Source organism: Myotis davidii, unplaced genomic scaffold (genome assembly GCF_000327345.1).
Source record: "Myotis davidii unplaced genomic scaffold, ASM32734v1 scaffold466, whole genome shotgun sequence".
In the NCBI taxonomy this organism is placed as follows: Eukaryota; Metazoa; Chordata; class Mammalia; order Chiroptera; family Vespertilionidae; genus Myotis; species Myotis davidii.
In genome coordinates, this window is record NW_006296564.1 from 60,129 (window position 1) to 66,844 (window position 6,716).

The window sequence follows — 6,716 nt, forward strand, 5'->3', positions numbered from 1 at the left end:
TCTTTATTTCAGTCAGTGTATGCTTAATTTCTAGTTGGTCCTTTTTCATGTCCTCCATGGTTTCACTATACTTATTAAAGGACTCATTAAATTTATCGGCGGTTTCCATACAATTCTTGAAAAACCTTATAAACATGGCCTTGAACTCTATATCCACCCCTCTTCTTTCCTCCATTTCTGCCATTCGTGACCTGTTTCTCTGTCTCCGCCTTTTGGCTGCTTCCCTGTGTTGATAGAGAGGCTTTGTGTGCTAGGTGTCCTGTAGGGCCCAGTGGCTCAGCCTCCCCAGTTACCTGAGGTGGACACTCTTGGTGCACCCCCTTGTGGGCTTTGTGCACAGTTGTTGTAGCTATGCCTTGGTTGTTATAGGATCACTGGGAGGAATTGACCTCCCGGCCAATTGGCTGTGAGAATCAGCTGTGTCTGCAGTGGGAGAACTTCTGTGCTGGAGACACCCTTCTGGGGCGCGACTTGCTTCAGTGGGGTTTTGATGCTCACTGAGACTGCACCCTGAGTGTGTCCCTTATAGATCTGAGAAGTTGTGATCTGAATGGTCCCCCTCTGACCACTGGGTACAGTGGCTCTTGAGTCTATGGAGGTGCTAATTTAGCCTCTGCCTGAGGTTACCCAGCAGGAACTACGAAGAGGGCTGCAGATTCCCCTTCCCTTTTTTTTGGAGTTTGGAAGTGCCTTGATAAAGCTCAGCTGTGAAGGATGCAAGGTCACAAGTAAGGGTCCCCCGCAATTCTACCAGACATCAGTACAGGGTATCCATAGTGCAGCTTCTTAGGATACTCAGCCATTTACTCATCCAGATAAATTTCCCATAAACTCCAAGTACTGTTCCCCCTCTACCTTGAGAGGCAGGAGTTACAGTTTACTGTACGTCTGAGGACAGGGGCCAGGTCGTTTTGGGAGTCCTGGTTCTTTACCTCTGTTGGATGGGAACAACAGGGTGAGAGTCTTACAGGAAGCATTTCCCCAGGTGGTTTCCTGACACAGAGAAAGCACACATTCCATCCTGTTACTGTCTGAGGTCCATCCAAATGGGAATAGGACCACTTGGCCCTCTAGCCTTCCTGCCGCGCAAGCGTAACAAACTTTTATTTAAGGCGTATACAGAATATTTAATCCATTCCACCAGGCATTCACTTCCTTATATTCTACTTCTATTTGTGTGGTGGTGGCAGTGACCTAGGAGATTTTGTCTTGTGATATCTACTCCTAAATCTAGTCCTAGCCAATCTTTTGACCTAAAGGCTGAAATATCCAAGTCATTCTATAATCAATAACTTAACTATAAGTTATTGATTATAGAATATAATAGATTATATTGATTATAGAATAATCTCCTCTTAGATACTATAGAACATGACAGTCAAAGACTGCTAGTTGAATTTGAAGAAAAAAGTCAAATCAGTTATCTATAATCAATAACTTAACTGGGTAAGCATGATTCAGATTGTACACATTTCTCCAGCCCACATTCTAAACCCCTGCAATTTACCAGATTCCTAAAGCAAATAGAATCCAGTACATCAAGCATGTCAAACTCAGAGGCTAACACGGGCCAAATAAATAAGATTTAAGTTTATGTGGGCCACAAAAAGAGAAGCTTCAATTTTCATAGAAACGTAGGTTTATTTTGAGAGACATGCTGAATACAAAGGGCTGAAATAAATGAGTAATCGTTAACATAAAATAATAGAACATTTTAATAAAAATTAATATTTTTCTTGAACATTAACTTACCAGACACTGAATAACTGCACAAATTAATAAGCATTATGCAAATAAACCTATTTTTCTTGTTTTCTGAAAGCAAAATATTTCATGTTGTACACGCCAAACAGGTCAGTACAAGACTAATGTCATGGCAATCAGTTGCTAAAATAATCGCTGCTAGTATTAGTCGAGAGAAATGGTGCGCCTGCGCATAAGGCGCATAAGGGAAATAAATGCAACATGATTATAGTAATCAGTCATTAGTGAATGTTGTAGTTCATTATTAATAATTATGTATAACAAGATATTGTAAAAATTAAGTTACGAAATTTTTATTAAAATGTTTCTTACATACCATTATATTGGCTGGGCCACAAAAATATTCGTTGTGGGCCACAAACTCACAGGCTGTGAATTTGACATGCTTGCAGTACATGATGGCTATTAAGGCTGCTCACAGTTTTTAGCATTAATTTCAAGGGGATATGTCCTGGTATGGTTGTCCAAGATGAGGCATGTCTGCCCTTAACCCATGTGTGATGGGTCCAACCTCTCTCTTCAGTCTAAACAGAAGTCTCCGTGGTAAGCAAGACAAGGTAGGGTCCTTCCCAGGAGGGTTCCAACTTATTTCCCTTCCAAGTCATGATTAACAGGTAGTCTCCCAGTCCATGGTGATGAACCAGAAACTCAAGAGGAGAGCTTTGAGCCAGAGGCCTTCTAACCTGAGAGACATTAAAGTAGAAAAGATACTCAGTACATAGTTCTTAAGAAACTGGCCCCTAGTCTCCATTGTAGGAAGATCTTGCGGCATTCCAGGGACTATTGGAATCACCTAAAGCCAATTCTAGGTCAAGAAAAAAAGTTTAACTCCATTTGGGTGTGGTCAGCAAATGGCACTAATTGGATTTCTGCTGTTTCCCTAAGTACTTTGATATAAGCTATTTGCCCTCTGGTTAGGACACTTACTCTTAAGTGTCCTCGGTTTAGGGAAGATGGGATTTATTCTGTTTAACCATCTCAGATTGTACTTATCCTGTACTTATCATCTATTATTCTTATCCTGGCTTGCTGGCATGTGTCATTTATATAATTTTCGTTTAACATTTCTCTCTCTACAAACCTTCTATAACTTCCAAAAACATTCTTACAATGTTAACTTACTATTTCCCCCCCTTCAAAATGCATGTCCATGCCTCATGTCCCCTATTATAAAAACCATACAATTTCCTTCCGATTTAATTAGAGAAACTTTAATTTTCCAATGATAACCAAAAAGTAAACAGCCAGTATTTCTTAGATGGACATTTATGAACACTCTTACTTTCAAGAAACATACCTTGAATCAAAGACATTATATTAACATTTCCAAATCTACTTTATTGATTTTTCTGTAGCAAAAGCTAAAAGCAGTTGAACTTAAAACTTGTTGAAATTTTTAGTTTATCATTTAACCTAGCAATGCTCCAAAGTTTTTAAGTTACCAATTAAGCATATGAGGTGAGAGAAAATGTGGAGGGGGGTGAGGGGTGGGAGCAAGCCCTGCAGCGAGTTCTAGGACTGCAGTTTCCAGGCCTCCAGCCACTTGTATTTAAAACTGCAATATTTTTATTTTTTATTTTTTTGCCTTAGACACTTTGGCTCAGTGGATAAAGCATCAGCCTGCAGACTGAAGGGTCCCAGGTTTGATTCTGGTCAAGGGCACATGCCCAGGTTGTAGGCTCAAACCCCAGTAGGGGGCGTGCAGGAGGCAGCCGATCACTGATTCTTCCTTGTCATTGATGTTTCTATCTCTCTCCTTCTCCCTTCCTCTCTGAAATCAATAAAAATATATTTATAAATAAATAAATAAAGCAATAAAACTTCCACATTTTTCTTTAGAGATAGCATGCTAAGGTTTGGGTGATAATGAGTTCAGCTGTAGTTTTGCTGTAAAGAAACTGTTCTTTGGGAAGGGGGGGTGAGAATGCTGGCCTTGGGATCTAAAGGCTTAGTGAGGTGTCTTCCTTTTTCTCTCTGTAACCCATATGCCCCTCCTCTTTTGGGATGTCCACTTTGTTGTGGCCTCTGTTTCTGGTCCTCAGGGCTAGCCCTTCCCTGGGCCACTTGTTCTACAGTTGTGAGCATTATGTTAGCTTTCTGTTTCTGCTTCTCTCATCTCTACATACAGAGACTGTCTGAGCCTCTTTTAACAGCTCTTCTACACATCTATCCTTCCAGTTAATTCTCTTGAAATGTCAGGCCAACTATTGGTGACAAAATGTAATTTTAATATTCCTTGGCCTAACGGGTCCATGGGGTCTAGCCCAGGGTACTTTCTCATTTGATATTTTAGTCTTGGTAAAATTCAGAAGGCTCTTCTTTGCCTTGCTGAATATGAATAGGTTCTGAGACCAGGGCACTGCTTCCCTAATCCCTTTAATTATTATTTCCCTGAGATCTCTCATGTGTCCCATATGGGCCTCATTGTTATGGTCCCACTGGGGCTCCTGGTTGGAAATTTTACAATTTCCAAAATTCAGGGCCAGCCAGGTGCTCCTTTTCCCAGATAGCCATAGCTGACCTTTGAATCATTGCCCTTTCTTTCCTGAGACTAGCATTCCTGAGATGGACATTAACTTGGTGCACGTATACACTTGTGGACCTAAAAATGTTCTAACTGGTCAGCTAAACCACATGGGTCTTCCAGCTTTAACTCCTTTTTAAGTTCCCTCACTTTGGAATTGGTGAGTGGAGCCTATTACCTTTCTTACCAAGGGTACCTCTCCTAAGGGATATAGTCCATTGGAAGTTGGTTGAGATAATGGGAAGATGGGCTGTAATTCTTTTTTTACAATACTTCAACTCCTTTGTAACCTAGAAAAGGTGGTTTCTGGTGGTGCAGAGGCTTCAGGGCCAGTTGGAGCCTTATCAGGATAGCCGTCCTCCTGAAGGGAAGGTTGGGATTGCTAATTGGCTATCTTGGATGTTTCCTCAGTTTGTCCCCCAGTTTCATAAGGAGAGAGAAGGCAAGACATGTGATCCAATTTCTCTGTCTGCCTTGTTCTCTTTTAGGCTTCTCTGCCTTCACAGGGAGAGGATGACTGGCCCCTTCCTCCAACAGAGAGCATAGTCAATCTCCTCTTGAGTGACTGGACTTATATCATTATCATATTTATAATTATCACTGAAAAGCTTTACCATAAACCCTTCATTTTAGTTGCATCTATTAATTATATTTTAACAACTTTAAGATTTTAAAGCCAGTTATCATTACCCAAAGCACTTTCTTGACAAAAAAAAAAAAATTAAACAGGGATAACTCACAGGCTTATTCTTCATTACAAAATGGGAGTGCGCCCCCCCGCCCCCCACTACTATTTGGGCAGCCTGAAGAGTTGGTACTCGTAGGAAAAAGATTTGGGAGCAGGTTAGAAGGTTTTATTTCCCATATTTTTTTTCTGACTAGACTGTAACAACATGAGATCTTAAAAACAGAAACAAACAACAACAACAAAAACCTACAGTAAATAAATGAGTACTTTCAAAAGGATGGACGGGGACATTAGCCTTAGAATCTTATCTCACACTCAGCACAGCAAAATGACTTTTTTTTTTTTTAAATATATTTTATTGAGTTTTTACAGAGAGGAAAGGAGAGAGATAGAGAGTCAGAAACATCGATGAGAGAGAAACATTGACCAGCTGCCTCCTGCACACTCCCCACTGTGGATGTGCCCGCAACCAAGGCACATGCCCCTGACCGGAATCGAACCCGGGACCCTTCAGTCCGCAGGCCGACGCTCCATCCACTGAGCCAAACCGGTTTTGGCGCAAAATGACTTTTGATTTTGTGTGGCACAAAGCCCTCAAAGCACAAAGACAGAGGATTCCCTATGTTCATAAAATGATGAAGAGCAATCTAAACTAGCAAAGAACATCAGTAACCAAAGTTACATTACAGAGACACAGACAAAAAGTCCTTCAAAATCAAAACCCTGAATTTCTGTCCACTGATGTCTTAAATTTCCTGCAATCTCTGCCACATGTTCAGCCTGACCACAAGCAGCTGGGCCCCAAGCAAAGTAGGACGTGCCCCATCTTTAAACAGATTGATCCAAACAACAAAGAGACATAAAACATCAACAGAAACACTCTTATATACAATATTTACAGGTGCACACAACCCACAGACACCACAGAATGCCCTGAATTTAAAGAAAAAAAAAAAAAAGGTCAGAACAATGTCTCCTATCCCTGGTTTGGGGACTGCCCCTTCCCAGAACCTCAGCATTCTCCCAATAGACTATTTGGGGAATGTATTCCTTAGGCCTAGAATTTTTGTTTCCCATACTCGGAAAGTTCCTTGTGTCTATGTTATGTTCCTATACACTAAAAATAAATGATCAAATAAATTATTAAGAAAATAATCCCATTTATAAATGCATCAAAAAAATAAAATAGCTAGGAATACATTTAACCAAGTCAGTTGAAAGCTATTTACTCTGAAAACTATAAAATGTTGAAGAAATAAAGAGGATATAAATAAATGGAAGGATGTACTATGCTTATGAACTGGAAGGATAAATATCATTAAAATGTTCATATTATCCAAAGAAATATAAAGATTCAATTCAATATTTACAAAAATATGGAATTTTTCTCAGAACTAGAACAAATAATTTAAAAATTTATATGGAACCAAAGACACAAAATAGACAAAGCACTCTTGAGAGAGAGGAACAAAGTTGTAGGTATCATACTCCTGATTTCAAACTATATTACATGGCCACTGGGAACAGGGCGGGAACTTCCTAGGGTGGGCATCAGGCAGCTGGGAGTGGGGCTGGAACTTCTGCCATGTTGCCATGGCAACACGGGGAAAGTTCCCGCCCTGTAGCTGTTTGCTCATTCACTTACTCGCTCATTCATTCATTCATTCACTCATTCACTCACTCATTATTCACTCACTCACTCAGCAAACCCTCTCAGGTCCCTGGCACCAGGCCAGGTAC